The following is a 22,623-nucleotide window of genomic DNA, read 5'->3' as shown; positions in this document are numbered from 1 at the left end:
TTCGATCGCACCTCTGGCCTGTTTGAGAGCTGGCTCCAGACCCTGCTCCAGACCCTGCTGGGCGTCTGGGAATCCCCGGACGCATCTTCAAGAGGAGCAAAGGGCCAGCCGACGGAACTCTCCGACGACCAGCCCCGAGGCATGAGATCTCTGCCTGCGAGGGCCCGGACATCAAAGGGCCACTGCGCTATATCAAGAGGCGCCCAAGAACTAGCGAGCAGTTGTATCCTGGACAAGAGAGCCCTGCTGATCTGATCGCGGCTCAACCCCTTGAGGAGAAGACTGAACTTTGGAACTTATCGAGCCCTGCTGACGCTGTCGCGGCTCAGTCTCGCGAAGAAGGAACTGGAACCTTGGAGCCCTGCTGACCTCGTCACGGCTCATCCTTGAAACTCGAAGGACATTCGTTGAACACCCTGAGCCCTGCTGACGTTGTCGCGGCTCCTCAAGAACTGACAGACACTCTGTTCACTCCGGATCGAGCCCTGCTGACCTCGTCGCGGCTCGAGGAGGACCCTGGTCCAGCTGGACCATCGACGCTACCAACATGACCCGGAGCGAGAGGAGTGAGTACAGCAGCTAGTACGACCACCACTGCCCGTATCCCCCGGCTCGAGGATTGAGAGCTGTGCGCAGGGTACGCTTCGTACTGGCCTAATACTGAGACTGTCCCGCTTCCCTACTCCTCACAACCGAGACTTTACGATCCCTCGATCGCTTGTAAATAAGTGTTCATTTTGCCTAAAGCTCTACCGTTGATAAAGAACTTGCTTCCTGAAATCCCCGGTGTGGTGTCCGTTCATAAGTGTGGTGTGAGCTCAGTGTGTACGATCTTAGACCCGGAGTCCTCCCCGGCGAGACTTCACATTAGGACTCAGCGGTATTCCTGGGAGAAGTGGATCACGGGGAGGTTGGGAGAATATATCCTGACCCCTGGGATCTCCCCTTCTAACATTGGTGGCAAGCGACGGGCTAAGAGCCTACGTCTAGAGATCGTACAGGAAAACGACTGACACACTACCTGAACGAAGACACAAGAACAACAGAAGAAAAGAGCAATCATGAGTTCCACCGGAACGACCGAGAAGCCCATATTCCAAAAGGACCTTTTGGAGGATTATACCCACAGAGAACTGAAACAATTCTGCAAGGAATTGCACGTCGCTACCACAGGTTTGAGCACCAAGGAAGACTTCCAGAAAGCCCTGACAGCCTGGGTAGAGTCCGGGGCCACCCCTTCCCCACCAGAAGGAGACGGCGAGAGGAAGGGCCGCAGACCGAACCTAGCGCCCAGGAGGGTGAGAGAACCGACTCCCTGGCCCGGAGCCCCAGCACGGAAAGGGGTCTGTCACAAGAGGAGCTGACAGACCGAGAACGAACCCGAACCCATGAGCTAGAGCTAGCGCGCCTCAAGATAGAAGGAGAGCTCAAGCTGGCAGAGAAAAAGTTGTCCGTCGAACAATTGCGGTTACAAGGGGAACTAGAAGAAAAGAAGCTCCAGAGGGAGCATGAAGGAAAGAAACTCCAGCTTGAGCATGAGCGCAGCCGAAAGGAAATTGAGCGGAAAGCAAGAAGTGAAGGGACCCGGCCCCGGGGAACCGAGAAACCCCTTCCCCGGTGGAGGCCAAAGTACACATCCCCAAAGATGTAGTAAAAGAGTACTACAAGGGAGACGACATCCAGCAGTGCGTATGAGGTCGCCATGTCCTCCCACCGGGTACCCGAAAAGGATTGGGGGGCCGGATTGTGGGGGCGCTTCCTCAGTGAAAGAAGAGACACCATGCTGGACCTGCCCTCCACCGTCCTGAACTCCTACCAACACATGAAGGACGCTCTGCTATCTCGATATGGACTCACTCCCGAGATGTATCGGCAGCGGTTCCGAGACTGCAAGAAGATCCCCGGCACCACATGGGTAGAATACGTGAATTTCTACAGCCGAGCCTTGGAAGGGTGGATCAAGGGCAGCCAGGTTACCACCTTTGAAGGACTATTCGACCTCATCGCCTACGAACACCTATCCACAAACTGCTTTGTGGAACTGAGACAGCACCTTCTGGACAGCAAATTGACAGACCCACGGAAGCTTGCTGTTGAGGCCGATCGTTGGACAAACACCCGAGTCCCGAGAGGGCCTGTGGGGGACTATGGCCGAAATGAGCAAGGATTTTCCCACCAGAGGGGAGGGGGAGGTCAAGGTAGGCAGCAAGGATTACAGTCCAGGTCCCAGCGTAGCCCCCCCCGAAACCAGTCCCAAAGCTCTCCTCCCGTGACTAGAGCATGGCCCCCTTAGGAATACAGGGTCCCCGAGCCAGCATAGCCTGCTACAGATGTCAGCAACCAGGGCATTATGCCAGTGATCCCCAATGGCCCCTGAATAAGAAACCCGCGGCTGCGAGTCCCCCCGCGCGCTAGATATCCACAGTAGCGCTAGAAGAAGAAGAGATGGAAGACACCTAGCTGTGGGAGCCCGCAGCCATGACATTAGTCTCCCTCGGGGATAGGGAGATGTCTCAGGGGCCCCCCTGCCCGACAACACTGAGAAATACCGTCAACAGGTGACGGTCAACGGGCACATCATAGGGGCCCTCCGCGATACAGGAGCAAGCATCACTGCAGTGCGTTGTCACTTAGTCACCGAAGACCAAATTATCCCCCACGCCTCCTGCAGGGTGATCTCAGCCGACAATTCCGTCCGCACCTGCCGAATAGCTCAGGTCCCGTTTGAGTGGGGGGAAATCTCTGGTGACTTAAGAGTAGCAGTCCGCACCTACATGCCCGTGGACTGTCTATTGGGCAACGATCTGGAGAGCTCCCCGTGGAAGCAGGTAGAGCAAAGGACTCACCTAGAGATGGTGGGCCTGCCCGAATGGGCCTGCGTGAGCACACGCGCCATGACTGCCAGGATGTCCACCCCCGGGGGGTGGAACCAGAGACCCCTAGCCCGGTCTCTGACGACCCGAAGGGCAGCGAGCGACCCGAGGTCCTCGAACTACCCCCCGGTGAAGAAATTGAACCCGACGCAGGTCCCCTAGGCCCCGACCTTGGACGACCTCCCTGAGTTAGCCCAGTGGCACCAGGAAGGAGGACCTTCCCGAGAGGAGTTCTGCCTGGAACAGACCTCCTGCCCTTCTCTAGTTGGGCAGCGGCAGCAGGCCGCTGCCCAGGCTGCCGGCGACCAGTCCAGCTCCCACTTTGTCTATTGCGAAAATGGCCTCTTGTATAGTGAACAGAAGTCCGCCGAACTAGGGTCAGCCCGGGTGCTGGTGGTACCCCTACGTTTCCGCGGCTTCCTCCTGAACCTGGCCCATGATGTGCCCCTGGCGGGACACCTGGGTCAAGACAAAACCTATCACCGCCTGGTCACTCATTTTTATTGGCCCCGTATGCGCGCCGATGTGGAGACCCACTGCAAGTCCTGCCCCACGTGCCAGGCCAGCGGGAAGAGCGGAGGGAAGCGCAAGGCTCCTCTCCAACCCTTCCCCGTTGTCAGTATCCTCTTTGAACGGGTGGGGATAGACATCGTGGGGCCCCTCGACCCCCGGACCTCCTTAGGCCACCGGTTCATCCTTGTCTTAGTGGATCATGCCACTCGGTACCCCGAAGCCATCCCCCTCTGGATGGTGACGGCCCCCATAGTGGGGCGGGCCCCCATGGGGATCTTCTCTCGGGTGGGATTCCCGCGAGAGGTGGTGAGCGACAGAGGAACAAACTTTATCTCCAAATACATGAAGTCCCTGTGGCAACAGTGTGGGGTGACGTACAAGTTCACCACTCCATATCACCCTCAAGGTAACGGCCTGGTTGAGCGATTCAACCGTACCCTCAAGGGAATGATCATGGGTCTCGAGGAGCCCCTGAGGCGCAAGTGGGACATCCTCCTACCCTGCCTCCTGTTCGCCTACCTGGAAGTCCCCCATAAATCCTTAGGGTTCAGCCCATTCGAGCTGCTCTACGGACACCCCTTCCGGGGACCCCTCAGCCTGGTCAAGGAAGGTTGGGAAGCGGCACCCAGGATCCACCCCCAGATGTGTTTCGATGCATTCTGGCCCTCTGGAACCAGACTCGGAAGTTCCGGGAGCTTGCCGAAGCAAACCTCGAGGCAAGCCAAGAAGAAATGAAATGTTGGTATGACCAGAATGCCACTCTGGTCGAGTTTCAACCCGGCCAGCAGGTTTGGGTGATGGCCCCGGTGGGACCTTGTGCCCTTCAGGAAAAGTGGACCGGGCCCTTCAAAGTGGTGGAGCGCAAGAGCCAAGTCACCTATCTCATAGATGTGCAGTCTCCCAGGAACCCCTTGAGGGTCCTCCATGTGAACCGCCTCAAGCCCCACTTCCTGCGGGCAGAGTTGAGTTTGCTCATCGCCACCGACGACGGAGCGGAAGAGGACACGGAGTCTCTCCCCGATCTCCTGTGTGCGAAAGAAAAAGATGGCTCCATAGAGGGAGTGAGTCTCTCCTCCTCCGTCACCCCGGAGCAGCACGAAGACTCTCGCCAGTTGCTGGGACAGCTCTCTGACCTCTTCTCCCTCGTCCCCGGTGTCACCGGATGGTGCGTCCACAATGTGGACACCGGGGACAGCCCTCCGGTACGGCACCGAGCCTACCGCGTCCCTGACTGAGTTCGGGCCTGCATCAAGGCTGAAGTCTATAAGATGCTAGTCCTGGGAGTGGTCGAGGCCTCTGACAGTCCATGGGCCAGCCCCGTGGTTCTGGTTCCGATGGCGGCGGCCCCCTGCGCAGTTCCCGAGCTGAGTTTCTGTGTGGACTACCGCGGGCTCAACGCAGTCACCAGAACCGACGCACACCCCATTTCCCGAGCAGATGAGCTCATTGACCGCTTAGGGTCTGCTCACTATCTCAGCACCTTCGACTTGACCGCGGGTACTGGCAAATCGCACTCACGGAGGGAGCTAGGGAAAGATCCGCTTTCTCCACTTCGGAAGGCCACTATCACTTCCGAGTGATGCCCTTCGGAATGAAAAATGCCCCCGCCACCTTAACCAGGTACTGGCTGGGGTGGAGGAATTCAGCGCCGCATATCTCGATGACATCGCAGTGTTCAGCTCCCACTGGACCGAACACCTACAACACCTTGGGGAGGTGTTGATGGGCCTGCGTCGAGCGGGCCTCACCATCAAAGCCAGCAAATGTCAGATCGGACAAGGGTCCGTGGTCTACCTGGGGCACCAGGTCAGGAGCGGCCTAGTGGCCCTCCTCCAACCAAAGATCGATGCAATCGTTGCCTGGGAGGCCCCCACGACCCAGACGGAAGTACGGGCTTTCCTAGGGCTCACGGGGTACTACCGAAGATTCATAAAGGGGTATGGCAGCATCGTAGTCCCCCTCACAGAATTGACCTCCAAAAAGCAGCCGAAGAGAGTTAGCTGGACCCCCGCCTGCCAGAAGGCGTTTAAAGCATTGAAAGCCGCCATGTGTACCGCCCCAGTACTGCAGGCCCTCAACTACACCCGAGAGTTCGTAGTCCAGATGGACGCCTCCGAGCATGGCATCGAAGCGGTCCTGTCTCAGATGAATGATAAGGGCCTAGACCAGCCAGTGGCATTCATTAGCCGGAGGTTACTCCTTCGAGAGCAAAGGTGGAGCACCATCGAGCAGGAGGCCTTCGCGATGGTTTGGGCCCTGAAGAAGTTGAGGCCCTACCTGTACGGTACTCACTTCCCGGTCCAAACCGATGATCGGCCCCTCCGGTGGCTAATGCAAATGAGAGGAGAGAACCCCAAACTGCTACCCTGGTCCATCTCCCTCCAGGGGATGGATTTCACTGTTGAGCACCGTCGTGGTGCTGGCCACGCCAACGCGGACGGCCTGTCCCGGTTCTTCCCCCTCAGTGAAGAGAACCCCAGAGGGGATAAGTAGTTCTCTCTGCCTTTCAGCTGGGGGGGACGTGTGTTGGACCTGGCCTCGTGGCGTGGTTCCCCCCGTTCCTCCGTGTCACGTTAGCCCAGCCCTGCACTACGAAACCCCTGGTCCTCCCGTTCTCTGTCCGCCCGCTCCCTACACGGCCCTACCAACGAATGACCATCCCCGCATGCTCCTCCCAGTACTGGGCACCCTGAACCTGCATCACCCCACAGGGTCACCGGCCGCCATTACCCTTCCCGAGGTCCCTGACTTCCTAGCCTTGCCCGACCCTGGTCCTAGCGACACTTAGGCGGCAGACGCACCAGGCCCGGCTGGGGGGTAAAGGGCTTCCTGAGTGAGATGGGACCAAAGAGTTTTGATTGCACCTCCGGCCTCCCCTGGGGGACTGGTTTCTCTCACACCTCTGGCCTTCCCGCGTGGGCTGGTTTCGATCGCACCTCTGGCCTCCTCGAGAGCTGGCTCCAGACCCTGCTGGGCGTCTGGGAATCCCCGGATGCATCTTCAAGAGGATCAAAGGGCCAGCCGACGGACCTCTCCGACGACCAGCCCCAAGGTATGAGATCTCCGCCTGCGAGGGTCCGGACATCAAAGGGCCACTGCGCTATATCAAGAGGCGCCCAAGAACTAGCGAGCAGTTGTATCCTGGACAAAAGAGCCCTGCTGATCTGATCGCGGCTCAACCCCTTGAGGAGAAGACTGAACTTTGGAACTTATCGAGCCCTTCTGACGCTGTCGCGGCTCATTCTCGTGAAGAAGGAACTGGAACCTCGGAGCCCTGCTGACCTCGTCGCGGCTCATCCTTGAAACTCGAAGGACATTCGTTGAACACCCTGAGCCCTGCTGACGTTGTCGCGGCTCCTCAAGAACTGACAGACACTCTGTTCACTCCGGATCGAGCCCTGCTGACCTCGTCGCGGCTCGAGGAGAACCCTGGTCCGGCTGGACCATCGACGCTACCAACACGACCCGGAGCGAGAGGAGTGAGTACAGCAGCTAGTACGACCACCACCGCCTGTATCCCCCGGCTCGAGGATTGAGATCTTTGCGCAGGGTACGCTTCGTAGTGGCTTAATACTGAGACTGTCCCGCTTCCCTACTCCTCACAACCGAGACTTTACGATCCCTCGATCACTTGTAAATAAGTGTTTATTTTGCCTAAAGCTCTACCGTTGATAAAGAACTTGCTTCCTGAAATCCCCGGTGTGGTGTCCGTTCATAAGTGTGGTGTGAGCTCAGTGTGTACGATCTTAGACCCGGAGTCCTCCCCGGCGAGTACTTCACGTTAGGACTCGGCGGTATTCCTGGGAGAGGTGGGTCACGGGGAGGTCGGGAGAATATATCCTGACCCCTGGGATCGCCCCTTCTAACAGGGAGACACTCAAACAGGGGCAGGAACACACTGACACCGGGACAGGGAGATACAGACACCTGGAGAGGGAGCTACAGACACCTAGAGAGGGATACACTGTTACAGGGAGACAGGGACACACTGACACCGGGACAGCGGGATACAGACACCTGGAGAGGGAGATACAGACACCTGGAGAAGGAGACACTGGGACAGGGAGATACAGACACCTGGAGAGGGAGATAGAGACACCTGGAGAGGGAGACACTAGGACAGGGAGATACAGACATCTGGAGAGGGAGACACTGAGACAGGGAGATACAGACACCTGGAGAGGAGAGACACTGACAGAGGGTCAGGGAGACACTGACACCTGGAGAGGGAGTCACTGGGACTGGGAGATACGGACACCTGGAGAGGAGAGACACTGACAGAGGGTCAGGGAGACACTGACACCTGGAGAGGGAGACACTGGGACAGGGAGATACAGACACCTCGAGATGGAGATACGGACACCTGAAGAGGGAGACACTGGGCCAGGGAGATACAGACACCTGGAGAGGGAGACACTGGGACAGGGAGATACAGACACCTGAAGAGGGAGAAACAGACACCTGGAGAGGGAGACACAGACACCTGGAGAGGGAGACACTGGGACAGGGAGATACCGACACCTGTAGAGAGAGATAAAGACACCTGAAGCGAGAGATACGGACACCTGGAAAGGAAAATACAGACACCTGGAGAAGGAGACACTGTGACAGGGAGATTCAGACACCTGGAGAGAGAGACACTGGGACAGGGAGATACAGACACCTGGAGAGGGAGACACTGACACAGGGGCAGGGACACACTGACACCTGGAGAGGGAGACACTGTGTCAGGGCGATACAGACACCTCGAGAGGAAGATACAGACACCTGAAGAGGGAGACACTGGGACAGGGAGATACAGACACCTGGAGAGGGAGACACTGCCACAGGGGCAGGGACACACTGACACCAGGAGAGGGAGACATTGGGACAGGGTGATACAGACACCTGGAGAGGGAGACACTGACATAGGGGCAGGGACACACTGGCAGCTGGAGAGGGAGACACTAGGACAGGGAGATACAGACACCTGGAGAGGGAGACACTGACACAGGGGCAGAGACACACTGACACCTGGAAAGGGAGACACTGGGATAGGGAGATACAGACACCTGGAGAGGGAGACACTGACAGAGGGTCAGGGAGACACTGACACCTGGAGAGGGAGACACTGGAACAGGGAGATACAGACACCTCGAGAGGGAGATACAGACACCTGAAGAGGGAGACACTGGGGCAGGGAGATACAGCCACCTGGAGAGAGAGACACTGGGACAGGGAGATACAGACACCTGGAGAGGGAGGAACAGACACCTGAAGAGGGAGACACTGGGACAGGGAGATACAGACACCTGGAGAGGGAGACACGGACACCTGGAGAGGGAGACACTGGGACAGGGAGATACCGACACCTGGAGAGAGAGATACAGACACCTGGAGCAGGAGATATAGGCACCTGGAAAGGGCAATACAGACACCTGGAGAGGGAGACACTGTGACAGGGAGATTCAGACACCCGGAGAGGGAGACACTGGGACAGGGAGATACAGACACCTGGAGAGGGAGACACTGGGACAGGGAGATACACACACCTGGAGAGGGAAACACTGACACAGGGGCAGGGACACACTGAAACCTGGAGAGGGAGACATTGTGACAGGGAGATACAGGCACCTGGAGAGGGAGACACTGACAATGGGGCAGGGACACACTGGCACCTGGAGAGGGAGACACTGGGACAGGGAGATAAAGACACCTGGAGAGGGAGACACTGACAGAAGGTCAGGGAGACACTGAAACCTGGAGAGGGAGACACTGGGACAGGGAGATACCGACACCTGGAGAGAGAGATACAGACACCTGGTGCGGGAGATATAGACACCTGGAAAGGGCAATACAGACACCTGGAGAGGGAGACACTGTGACAGGGAGATTCAGACACCTCAAGAGGGAGACACTGGGACAGGGAGATACAGACACCTGGAGAGGGAGACACTGGGACAGGAAGATACAGACACCTGGAGAGGGAGACACTGGGACAGGGAGATACAGACACCTCGAGAGGCAGATACAGACAACTGAAGAGGGAGACACTGGGACAGGGAGATACAGACACCTAGAAAGGGAAACACTGGGACAGGGAGATACAGACACCTGGAGAGGGAGATACATACTCCTGGAGAGGGATTCACTAGCAAGCTAAGAGAGATAGGAAAGAAAAGAATATATCGATAATACAAGCTGGTAGGCAGTTTAAAGATGACGAAGAAGATCGTGCGATTGAGGTGTCAGATAGATAACATTGCATGGCCATTGACCAATGTTATCCGGCTTTGCCACCTCTTCTTCCAAATGTGACTAATGACCATGAAAAGGATCCTTTGATGTCGCATTTGTTGAGAAAACCACCCCCTTATGTGCAGAGTGCTACGCCACCTCCACAACCTCCAGTTGTTCAAGCCCCTGCTGTTGTTCAGCCACCCGTTCTTCCACAGTTGGTTCTCCCACCTCTGGCGCAGCCCCCTCTAGGGCCGCCAGCTTTGCTAACAGTTCTGCCTCGAACTTCTTTGCCTTGCTCTCCTTTGCCTTCAACTTCCTTTGCTACTGACCCGATGTCTCTGTCGCCTCAAAACACTTTGTCTCCTGTCCTCATGTCAACTTCTTCTCCTTCTGCTCGACAACGAATGACTAAGACTGTCACTAGTCTTTTGTCTCCTCTCTTTGGGTCACTGAATATGACCCCTGTTTCTGCACGGAAACAAACGCGTAGTCAGCTCCCTAGTTCCGGGAAGCGGACAGTGTTAGATCTCCTTGCTCGTAGATGGGTTTCAAATGCCTCCAAGTATAGTCTACAAATCGTTATGGATGTCTTCCTGCAGTGGGAGGCACCAACACAAAGGTATGTTTTTGATGTTATGTGTACTTTCCTCCGTGAAGAATGGGAAGATAATGACTTGGGTCCAATTCCATTGGAACTCCTTAATGTTCAGTCTGAATTTGCTAAAGGGACGATAGTGGGTCCCGATGTTGAGAAAGCGGTAGAGACGCTTCTTGCATTTAGGCGTAGACTTCCTTCTCAGTCGTTGTTTGAACCTGACCCTTCTGTTAGGAGAAAAGTGAAGCAGTATCCGATGAGAGAGGTTCCCCCTGTATGGAGAGAGGAAGTTGTGACTAATGTTAATCAGGGTATTCAGGGAGTACCGGCTCATTTTCAGCGAGTGTGGGTACATGTCCCTTGGAAGAGAGCTGATGTCTTAGCTCTTAAGCAGACTTTGCCTGACCCCCGTAAAAATCCTGCTGGTTATTATAAGGAGTTGTCCCAGACAGTTGATGCGTGTGTGATGAATTTAGCTGACATAGATATGTTGTTGAGTAATGTAGTCCCTCAACCTCTGTGGGCGAAGATCCGTCACGAGGATCATGCGGTAGAGTTAGGAGACACGTGGGTTAATATTGTTGCTGCAGATGGTCGGCAGGTAGGAGGGGCCAAACCTGAACCTTTAGTTGCAGGTTTACCTGGTAGGACTATTAATTTAATGAAAACTTTGATGCCTCCTATGCGAGTGAACTGGGACAAGTTAACGGCATGCAAACAAAAGAAAGACGAGAGTGTGTCTGATTTCTTCACTAGGTTTGAGGAAACATTCATCGATCTTAGTGGTCAGGACATGAGTACAGAAGGTGGCCAAAGGTTGTTCGTAGATAAGTTTGTCTTTAATTTGCTTCCCGAGCTTTCTAATAAGTTGAAGGACTCTGAGAGTTCATGGGCTGTTTCTTCTTCGGCCTAGATATTGGCTACTGCACAATATTATGAGAATAGAGATAAAGATGAGAAAGATAAAGCAGAGAAGAAGACTAAAGAATTGAAAACGAAGGTTCTTTTACAGCAGGCTTATCCTCTTTACCCTAATCAGCGTCAGTTTCAGCAACCTTCCCAGTTTCAGCAGCTCCCACAGTTTCAGAGATTGTTGCAGAAACCTGAGTCTTTTCCTCAGCGATTTCCGTTAGGCCCTAATCAGTGCGCTTATTGTAGAGAGGAAGGTCACTTTAAGAATAGTTGCCCGATTCTGCTACAGCGTGCGAATGGTGTGTCTGGTTTGAGAGGTCGTGGTGTCCAGCAAGTACCCAGGGGTAGGGGATGTGGTGCGTTTCCCCAGAATGAACGTTCCTTTCCCCCTCAGAATTCTATGAATTATTTTGATCAACAGAATGTTCCGTCTGTTCAGTCTGCTCAATATTACACTGATGATTACTATGTTGAAAGCGAGAGGGCTGATTTTAATGATAGCTAGGACAGCCATGGACAAAGAGAGGGAGTAGTGTCAGTTCCAGTAGACCAGAGTGGACCTTATGTTGAAGTAATTACATCAGGTGTACATTTTCTTTTGGATACTGGTGCAGAAAAGAGTTCTATCATGCACTCTAAACTCCCTGGCGTACCTTTGTCTGGCTTGACGAATGTCTCGGTAGGATTTTCTGGCGCCCCAGTTCGTAATCCGGTTTCTTGTCCTTTGCCTCTTTCTATTGGGCCTTGTAAATTGGAAGCACCCCTTATTCTAACGACAGGTTGTGGTGAGAATCTGTTGGGTTTGGATTTGTTGAAAAGATTACATGCAACATTGTATTGTTCTCCTTTGGGAGTACATCTTACGTTGGGTAAGAAAGTGATTTCTCCGATGTATTTGTCTAAAGATCGGCTTCCACTGGAATTGCGTTCTCTCCCTGATACTCTCTGGGCTACAGGTCCTAATGATGTTGGCCTTTTGCAGATTCCACCATACGTTGTTACCCTCAAATCGAATGCTAAGCTACCTCGCATTCCCCAATACCGAATTTCTAGCGATGGCGAAAGAGCTCTTTTAGCAATTATTTATGATTTGGTTGAGAAAGGTGTGATTGAAGAAACAAGAGGTAATGTGTGTAACAGTCCTGTTTTGCCTGTCCTTAAGCGTACTGACTCTTCCCATCCACCTGTGTATCGGTTTGTGATCGACCTTCGAGAGGTCAATAAGATTGTTGTACCACAGTTTCCTGTTGTCCCGGACATTACTGCCTTACTGACTATGATCCCTGCTTCAGCTGCTTGGTTTTCTGTTATTGATCTGAAGAATGCTTTCTTTAGTATTCCAATTGCTGAAGAAAGTAGAGATATTTTTGGCTTCTCTTTAGGAGGCCGAAGTTTCCGGTTTAAGCGCGCTCCTCAAGGTTATTGTGAAAGTCCCTCCATCTATAGTCAGGCTTTGAAAACTCAGCTTGATACTTTTGTCTTGCATTCTGGTGCGACTCTTATCCAGTACGTGGATGATTTGTTGGTCGCTGCTGATGATGAAGAGATTTGTAAAGAAGTTACTCTTTCTTTGTTACGGCACTTGTCTGACCTTCATCATAAAGTGTCACCTTCGAAGTTGCAGTATTGCCGCCAAGAAGTGACCTACTTAGGTCATCTCTTGTCGAAGGAGGGAAGACGATTGACGCCAGAGCGTATACAAGCGATTGCTCAAATGACTGTACCATGCACACAGAGAGAGGTGCGTGCCTTTTTGGGTATCAACTCGTATTGTAGACAGTGGATTCCGAATTTTTCTTTGCTAGCGAAACCTTTGTTGGCGCTTACTCTTAAGGATACACCAAACCCTCTTCCTTGGTCTGACGAATGTCAGAAAAGTTTTTCTAGATTGCATGATGCATTGTGTTCTGCTCCAGTGTTGGGTACCCCCGACTGCAGTAAGCCTTTTACACTCTATGTGCACGAGAGAGAAGGTTGTGCGTTGTCAGTGTTGACACAACAGTTTGGAGACAAGCAGCGCCCATGTGCGTATTTTTCAGCTACTTTAGATCCGGTAGCTAAGGCGTTGCCTAGTTGTTTGAGAGCTACAGCGGCAGCGGCTGTTTCTATCCGACAGTCTGCTGGTCTGGTATTGGATAATACATTGATTGTGATGGTCCCACATGCAGTGGATACCTTATTGAATAAAACGAAGACTCAACATCTTACTAGTGCACGATTGTCAGGTTATGATTTGACGCTTTTGGCTAGTCATGTGCACATAAAGCGGTGCAACACATTGAATCCAGCTACATTGTTGCCGATTTCTGTAGAGACAGATGCTCAGGAACAGCATGATTGTTTTCTCCGGACAGAGGAGGAAACGAAGGGTAGAGTTGATCTGAAAGATACTCCTCTTTCGAATCCAGGTGGTACCTTATGGGTAGATGGTTCATGCTTTAAGCTCCTGAATGGCGATACGACTGCAGCGTATGCGGTTACGACTTTGCGTACGATTGTTGAAACTGCACGTATATCACAGAATTCAGCTCAAGCAGCAGAGTTGATTGCACTGATGAGAGCGTGTGTGTTGTCAAAAGGAAAGAGAGTGAATGTGTATACTGATAGCCAATATGCATTTGGTGTGGCTCATAGCTTTGGGCGTTTGTGGAGAGAGAGAGGATTTCTTACTTCCCATGGTACAAAGATTCAGCATGGACAATTGGTGAATGAACTTCTTGAGTCTCTTACTTTGCCGACACAAGTTGCGATTGTGAAATGCAGTGCACATAAGAAGGTTACGGATGATGTTGGTCGTGGTAATGTGTTTGCGGATGAAGTAGCGAGAGAAACGGCGGAAGATGTGACGAGTCGTATGTATGTTGCAGGCCCTGCTAGATGGGTTCCGGAAGGAACAATGTGTGAAGACACAATAGAAAGTGTGAAATCGATTCAGGCAGAAGCTACTGAAAGAATTGAGTGTGTGGGGAGAGACTACGGGAATGTTGGATTCAACTGGCTGTTGGGTTGAGTTGTCAGAACATCAGCGATGGTTGTTACCTGATGCGTATGCGCTTCCAGTGGTTACGATGGCACATGGATTGGCTCACATTAGTTCAAAAGGGATATGTAAGTTGTTGGCTCCAGTATGGCAGAATGCTGGAATTCCTAAATGTGCTGAGAATCTGGTTAAGAACTGCATGATTTGCTTGATGCATAATCCTGGCAAGGGAACCCCAACTCCAGCGGGTCATTTTGCTCCTCCAACGTATCCGTTTGAGGTTCTACAGTTAGATTTTATTCACATGGAGAGATGCAACAACCTAAAGTATGTCCTTGTGGTTGTTTGTACCTTTTCGAGATGGATAGAGGCCTACCCCCTCAAGGATAATACTGCTTTATCTACAGCCAAGGTGTAGCTAAAGGAGTTTTTCCCTAGATTTGGATTGCCGAGAATGGTATGGAGTGACAACAGAAGTGAATTTGTGGGTCAGATTATGAAGAAAGTGTGTGCAGGTTTGGGAATCAGACAGAAATTTCATGCTGCGAATCACCCCCAGTCAGCTGGTTTAGTTGAATGCTACAATGGCACTCTTAAGCTTAAATTGGCCAAGATAAAAGCGAGCTCTGGTCTTTCATGGCCAGACGCTCTACCACTGGCACTTTTGTCCACAAGAACGACAGTACATTCTCGTGTGGGACTTAGCCCATCGAGAATGTTTTTGGTCGCCCGGCAAATGTTTGGGGTGTGCCGAGGCCAAATAAATACAGTGATATCGAGTACCCTATGTTGGTTGATTACTTACATGACTTGACTGCTAAATTGTGTGTTCTTCACCAACAGGTGCATGATACCTTACCTTCAGCTTCTGTGGATGCAGGTCACTCGATTCAACCCGGTGATTGGGTTCTGGTGCGGAATTTCCAGAGGACGAAGAATCTTGAGCCGAGGTGGACAGGTCCATTTCAAGTCCTACTAGCAACTAGAACTGCTGTGAAGGTTTTCGGCAAGAAAAACTGGGTGCATGGCACCCACAGCAAGAAGATTTCCTTACCCCTGCCATACGATCAGTGGGTTAGAGATAGTGTTGCAGATTCTGAAACTGAAAGGTCTTTGAAGTTTGTGCCCTTTAGTGACACACATTTGGAATGGACTCAGTCGGAACGTGAGGATTACGAAGTTCTACAAGAAGCTGTGCCGCCGCATTTGAGACTTGATACTACACACCCAGAGACACTTTTCCAGGATCAGACTGTGCCTGGTGAAGAGCGCTACAATCTGCAAACTAAAAAGGACAAATAAACAATTTGAGATTTTTTTGGGTGAATAACACTCTTTCAGACAAGAGACATTTTTTTGTCTTTTTCTTTTTCGAACCACCATCCGGGTTCAGCTGCAGGGTCACGGTATAAGTTCTTAAGGGGTGACCGGCGTATTGACAAAAGGTCTGCGGTTCTAGGGACGTCTAGGACGCCTGGACACACACTTAAGTGAAGAGGGAAAATTGCCGTGAGCAGCACGTTAGAGGATGGAGTCTTTTGTAACTGAGAGAGTTGTTGAGAGAACAGATTTCAAAATGAGATTTTGTACATTGATCGGTACCAAATGTTTTATTATATTGTGTTCTTTTGTGTTTTTAAGTATCACATTGGATTGTGTGGGTTGGATTGTTTATGCTACATCATTGGTATCTGCACCCACCACCCAACCTATGCTTTCTTCTACTACTGTTTCTTTGAACCAATTTTATACGTTGCCTGAACATGAACAGACTAGGAGGTCAGAATTTGTCAACAATTCGTTTATACAGCTGTTGCATCAGCATCAATTTGTAGTAAATACCACTAATTGTTGGGTTTGTGGTCTTATGCCTCATACGGCAGATAGAGGTATGCCATATCTAGTTTTGCCTTTTTCTTTCAATGGGTCTGTATGGGCTTTTCAGACTATGTTCATCTATGCGAATGAGGTATATCCTTTACGTTCCGTGAGAGACAATCCGAGTAATAGTCCTTGATAAAGGGAATAGTGGATATGATCCGAGATATTGATGCATATAATGCTATCCCTTAGGCTTATGTTGGTTGGAACGTGACTGGATATAGTACCAGTTTGACAGAGAAGGAGAGACGAAAAAAGTCTCCCCCGATTTGGATTGTACCCCATCGAGGCCACTTTTGTTTGCAAGGTAGTGGTCGAAATCCGAGAGCTTAGCTAGGTAAGAGTCTGTGTGCTCAAACCTATGTCTATTCATCCCAGACTTCTCCTCCGTTCATGCCAGCGAAAGGTACATATTTTGTTTGTCACGACAGAGCTTACACATGGTTGCCACCTGATTTTCAGGTACATGTTATGTAGCGTTTTTGTTTCCCCCTACATACACTGCTACTTTGGACTATTATAGAACAAGATATGGTAGAGGTGTCTTCGATCAGGAAGATACTGCAGCACAAGAAGTAGGAGACTTTTTCAAGGGTTTCCTACCTTTTTGGGTTCCTATGGCCAATAGTAGGAATATACGACAACTTACAAGAGTGGTTGAGGCCACCATAAATGAGACTGCAGGTGCCCTTAGTAATGTTACAGCTGAGCTTCAAGCAGATCGTCTTATGACATTGCAGAATCGTATTGCGTTAGATGTCATACTTGCAGATCGAGGAGGGGTATGCAAATTGATCCAATCTACTTGCTGTGTTTTCATACCGGATAATGCCCCTACAGTGTACCAAGCCATTTCGAGGTTGCATAAGGTCTCTGAGTCTATTCATGTAGATGAAGGAGACTGGTCATTGACTGGATGGTTTTGGGGACTACTGTCCAAATGGGGATGGAAGATTCTGATGTTCCTTGGTAGGGTTTTAGCTAGTCTCTTCTCTTGTTGTCTTTGCATCCAGTGTGGTCCCGCCATTTGTAGTCTTTGTGCTAACACGTGTGTGCGGAGACCCGTCTCGAGAGAAGTAGAGAGCAATAGGATGATGCTCCAACAACACCTTGATGATCTAATGAATATTGATATAGACCTGGATTCAGATTAACGTGAGTTTGGGCTATTGCCTACGTAATGGCAAAAGGAGGGTCTGTGGTGCTGTGAAAACTGATCTTGTCTCGTAAGGTTATGGTTCCATCACGATTTTGGTGATGTCGTACCGTATTTAGTGAGTTCAGCTAATATGGAGTGAATTCGTCACGTTAACTAGCGAGTTCATTACGTATTCGGAGATTTCGTCTCGAATATGGGTTCCATTTTGTCCGTGCCTCCATTTTGTGTTGCCATCACGTTAGGCCGATGAATGAGGTCGACCGAATGAAGCGACCTGGCCTTCTCGTACTGGTACACATTAACTAGGTCCTTTCTTGACTTTAAGGTGAATTGTAAGGACCTGACTCCTTCACCTGAAACTGACCTTGCTAAGCCAATTTCCCTGGTTTGCTCGTTGTCTGAGATTGCCAATCAATGTTCAGGACATCGCTAACTTTTAGTCTCCTTACACATGCTTTATCTTGCTCGTTATCTGTCATTGTTTCCTTTTCTATGCTCCTTTATTACATGCATTGTGCTTTCAATTATGGGTTTGTCCGGCTTGTGGAGATTGGATTTGGGACATTCCTAATAATTAACTTTGGGTTGGGTTATTGCAAACTGAGCTTTTCGTCATGTGATACTTTGTTTGAGAATGTACCTTATTGTTCAGAATTTTGCGCAGTGGGTGTATGTTGCAAAGTGAATATTGAGTATAAAAAGAGATGTCTTGCCTTGCAAAATTGAGCAGTCTCCTGAGAATTACTCCCTGCTGTACTTCTAGGATCACTGTTACTAGCTGCAGCTAATAAATTTGGTCTTTGACGCCACCCAGAAGTATTCCGTGTCTCTGTATACCAAGACAGGTGAATCCGAAGACTTTGGGCGTGACCCTGGCGCCGCTGGGTTTAAAAACCTGGTTCTTAACCCACTTCTCTTCAACCTGTTTATATCAGATCTGTCAAGCACTCTGGATGATACAAATAGTCATCCCCCAAAGGTGGAAGGCACGGCTTTAAATAACCTTCTGTACGCTGATGACCTGGTTCTCTTTAGCCTCACCAGGGTCGGGTTGCAAAGGCTCCTCGACAAACTGCTTAGTTATACAACCACAAACCAACTAGAGGTAAACCTTAAGAAAACGCAAGTTGTCCTGTTTGGTAAAAAACGACACGCCGGAGGTGGGTGGTCATTTAACAATACAAGTCTCGCTATAGGCCAGTCGTACAAATATCTAGGTGTCCATCTGGACTCCAGATGTAATCTTATAAAACAGCGCAATGAGATCGCGGTTAAAGCTACGAACTTAGCGGTGTCACTAGGTAAGCTCTCCAAACATCTCTCAGGTCCAACACTAACGCCTCTTTTGGAAGTCATGAGAGCGAAAATTGGCCCCACCCTATCATACGGCATAGAGATATTCAGGGGCAAATTGAATATTGCTTTAAACCAACACACAACCAGAATATATAAAAGAGTTCTCTAGCTGCCAAATTCTGCATCTGCAGCACAGATAAGATTAGAGATGGGGCTAACAAACTATGAGGCTTCCAACGTCGGGACTTACCTAAACCTCTGTCATAAACTGAGACAAGCGGACCCAGGCACATTAGAATCTTTAGTCTCGCTAGAAATCCCCCAGAAAAATCCAGGTGGAATGTTTGGTCGCCTTTTTAAGGACGCCATTCATCAAATGTCAGCGAGTGACCTATGGGTCCTTAACCCCATCAGACAGCATTTAAAATGGCCATTAAAAAATGTGTGAGAATGAGATCACTCATCACAGATAAAGCACTTTTTGCGAAACGTTGCCACGCTTGGGCTCTCATAAATTCGTATAGACGGCTAGCCCCCGCCACTTACCTGTCTTGTACATACTCACTGTACCTAAAACGTAGCCTTATAGCTATTAGAATGGGTGACTGGCGATTTTTGCAAGATCTGCATTCGTGGCGACGCACGGTGGAAGACAAAACTTGTAGAGGGTGTGGTAAAACGGCAGAAACTCTGTTGCATGTGGTCTGCCTTTGCCCACTCTTTAATTCCCTACGCAGGTGCAAACTAAAAGCTGAATGGAATAGGCTGGGTGTCCGGACCTGTAGGCAAGCCATCATTGTGGCTTTAAACCCTGAAAATACAGCCCTAAATATAAGACTATCAAATCTCATTCAGCAAGCATACCTTAATTCTAAGCAAAAGAGGTCCCATTAAGCTTCCCCCCTATCCTTTTTAACCATTTAACACACTTTATAATATACCCCAATTTCTAGGGAGGACAAAACGAAAAGAGCATGAGCAGTATCCCTAACAATATTGGGTTGTTTTAATATGCATGATACCACTGACTGCGAGAGTAACATAAAAGGGGTGAAGAGTTTTGTATATTATGTGTTAACCTACCTTCCCTCTGGTTCATTACATATTTGTGTTTTTATATCTTATTTTAAAATGTTAAGGAACAAGGAGGCTCAAGATGTGGATGATCTCTATTTTTATTACGACTGTCAATAACCGATCGCTTTTCTGTGTTTATTTTAATATTTGGTACATAATGTGAATATTGTATTCTTCTTTTAAAGATATCTGTGTTATATCTAAATAAAGATATTTGATTTGATTTGATTATTGAATCCATCAAGATGTATATGCATGCCGGGGTCCCTGCCATAACGGAACCACTTCACCATAGAAGCGGGCAACGTCTTGAGCTCAGCACTAGGCACTCCAGTGTCCAGGCGCATTACTGTAGTTCCAAGCTCACACCCGCTGTCCAGCTTTCATTAGGCAATGCGGGCACTTAGAGGGAACCGCTCTCCAGATGTCACGGTAAATGATGTGGGCCCCTCATAGGAGATCGTTGATATCCGTGAGACCTCCGAGAGAACAGGAGAGCAGCCAACTGGTCCATGGGAGACCACTTCAGGGTGCCACATGTCAGCAGGTAGTTGGCCCAGACCAGTCACTATTCAGGAGGGCACACAGTTCATTCCATGGGAAGTTATCCTCAATGTGCACAACAAAGTCCCATGTCAATGTGCACCACACAGTCCAGGTTCTCCTTCCCTGCAAGCAGATCTCCCCCCACAGTGGGGTGGCACTGGGTAGTTATACCCCATTGGGACTTTGAAGTTGGGGGGGGTCCCAAAGGGTATTCCTTTGAACCACAGATGTGTCCCCTAAATTCTCTGTTCTGTCAGCCAAGAGGCAGCAGAATGCAGATCTCTATCTTTATGGGGGCCGTGATTTAGCCCCAGAGGTCAGGTGTCACAATCTCTGCCCCCCCCCCCATATATTTCACCCGGCCCGCAAATAGCAGAGGTCGGCTATCTCTATTGCATGTCCCAAGGGATTATGGCTGACGCTGGGAAAGCCAAGCTTTGCTCCACCGACCTCCAGTGCTGACCAGAGCAAAGCTCCATGGCATACAAAGACTCAGATGCCTATAAAGGTCCCCGTTCTATACGTGGCATTGCCACGCAAGATACTCCAAGCCCACCATTACCATTGGAACAGGTTTGGACTGGTGATTTCATCAATAGGCAACATCACGAGGCTGCGCCACTGCATTCGATTATTGTAGCTTGAGATACTGGTAATCCCTTCGCCAAGCAAACTTAAGGGAAGAGCAAGCCTCCTCGGTAGGGGAACCCTTGTGGGTCTTTCATCCTACCTGGGCAACGAACCCTGTGGATGCCTGCCCAGCCCTTCACCTTCCATTCGAGTGGAGGTGAAAGGTCCCCCCTGCTGGACTGTGTTTGTCACAGGCCAGCCAGAGCAGGGGCGCTCTCACTGACCTGCTGTGGCCGGTCGAATACATGTTTATTCACAAAGGGGCAGATTTACAAGCCCCTTGCGCCACCGGTGCATCACTTTTAGTGACCCACCGGAGGCGCATTATAGTGCCCTATATTTACAAGGACAGGAAAAGCCACCCTGGGTGACTTTCCCTGTCATTGTAAATATGGCCCATTTACACGCAACACTTGTGAAAGGGGCATTCCATGGGTGTTGCTGTGGGTGTTCCCACGCATCACCCATGGAATCAGGCACATTTTCAGACTAACGAGAAATTGTAAACTAGAAAGGCATCTGAATGCTACGCCACCCCGAGGGAGGCGTAGGGTGGCGCAACAAGAAGAAATGTTTTCATTTCTCTTAATTTCTTTCCAATTTCAATGCGTGCTGCATTCGGCAGCATGCATATAAAGAGGAAATCACCTCTGATGATTGTTTATGTGCAGGAAGGTGTTTCTTCATGCACATAAACAATCAGTAAAAACAATGACGTTTTTCTAATGCGGCACACATAGAAGATTAAAAACGCCATTTCCTATTGTTTATGTGCAGGAAGGGAACCCTTACTGCACATAATCAATCTCCCCATGACGCAGGCATCCTTGCACCATGGCGCAAGGGTGCCTGCGCTGGCGCATGGCAGCAGTTTGTGCTCCAGCTCAGGGAGAAGCACAGAGATACGACATATTGTTGTAAATATGTTGCATCCATATTGCTTTCAAAGTGACTGGGTCGGTGCAGCCAAATGGCGTACGGAACGCACTGAGTCCATTTCCTTGAAAATCTGCCCCACAGTTTGTGCAAGTGTGCACACCAGCGTGCAATAGCATGTTGGACAAGTAGGCAAACCATACCAGCAGTGCAAGTGCAAACCCAGGCCGCCAAGGCAGGCCTGACCTACATTTGCAGTCATCATGTCTGCACTACTTTCGAACATGCATCGGAAGGGCACGCACCTTCACACTGCAGTACAGTGGTAAAGGGCCCAGAGCCTCGAGGCTCCACCCGAGAACCTGCAAAACATAAGAGAAAAAAGCAGAAAGGTTTAGGGGAACGCTAGCTAACGAGTATCCGGCCCATCACTGAGCATTGACAGATTTACTAAGATTTTGCATCAGGTTGTGTCTCTTTTTGCGGCAGAGCTCCGAGACGAGATTATTTGAGGTATTCACTAAGCCATGCAACACCACTTTGTTTGAATATATGTACAGTAACGCAGCACAGCTCATGTGCGGCCTTGTGTTACTTTGCATCGGGTGGGGTTCCCCGTGGTGGAACATGAGTGTTCCCCGTGCATCCCCCAATCTATTTTGAATCAAATCCAGACTTACTAAGACTTGTGCTAAAATTGTTTGCCCATCTGACGGAGGAGTAAAGAGGAGAAATATCTTCAGTCCTCCCTGTTACGACCTCTTCTGTGCCCGGTGCATTCTGCAGCACACGTAGAAAGAGGAAAATGCCTTTTGGATAGTTTTTGTGCAGGAAGGTGTCCCTTCATACACATAAACAGTCCTGACTGTGTCGCCGCTGGGCTATACGCAGCGCGCCTGCGCAGAGAGAGGGCAGGACTGCACAATATCTTAAACAATGTAGAGCAGATCCGCTCTCTCGCTATCATGCAACGCGGCAAGTTTCCACGCTTCATGCGTTGCGTGAAATAATAAATGTGCCCTAGCATTCACAGGCAGGAGTAACCCCAAAGAGTGTGAAACAGCGA

This window comes from Lissotriton vulgaris, unplaced genomic scaffold (assembly GCF_964263255.1).
Source record: "Lissotriton vulgaris unplaced genomic scaffold, aLisVul1.2 SCAFFOLD_341, whole genome shotgun sequence".
NCBI lineage: Eukaryota > Metazoa > Chordata > Amphibia > Caudata > Salamandridae > Lissotriton > Lissotriton vulgaris.
The sequence above is the reverse complement of the archived record's forward strand: the minus strand, read 5'-3'. Positions refer to the sequence as shown.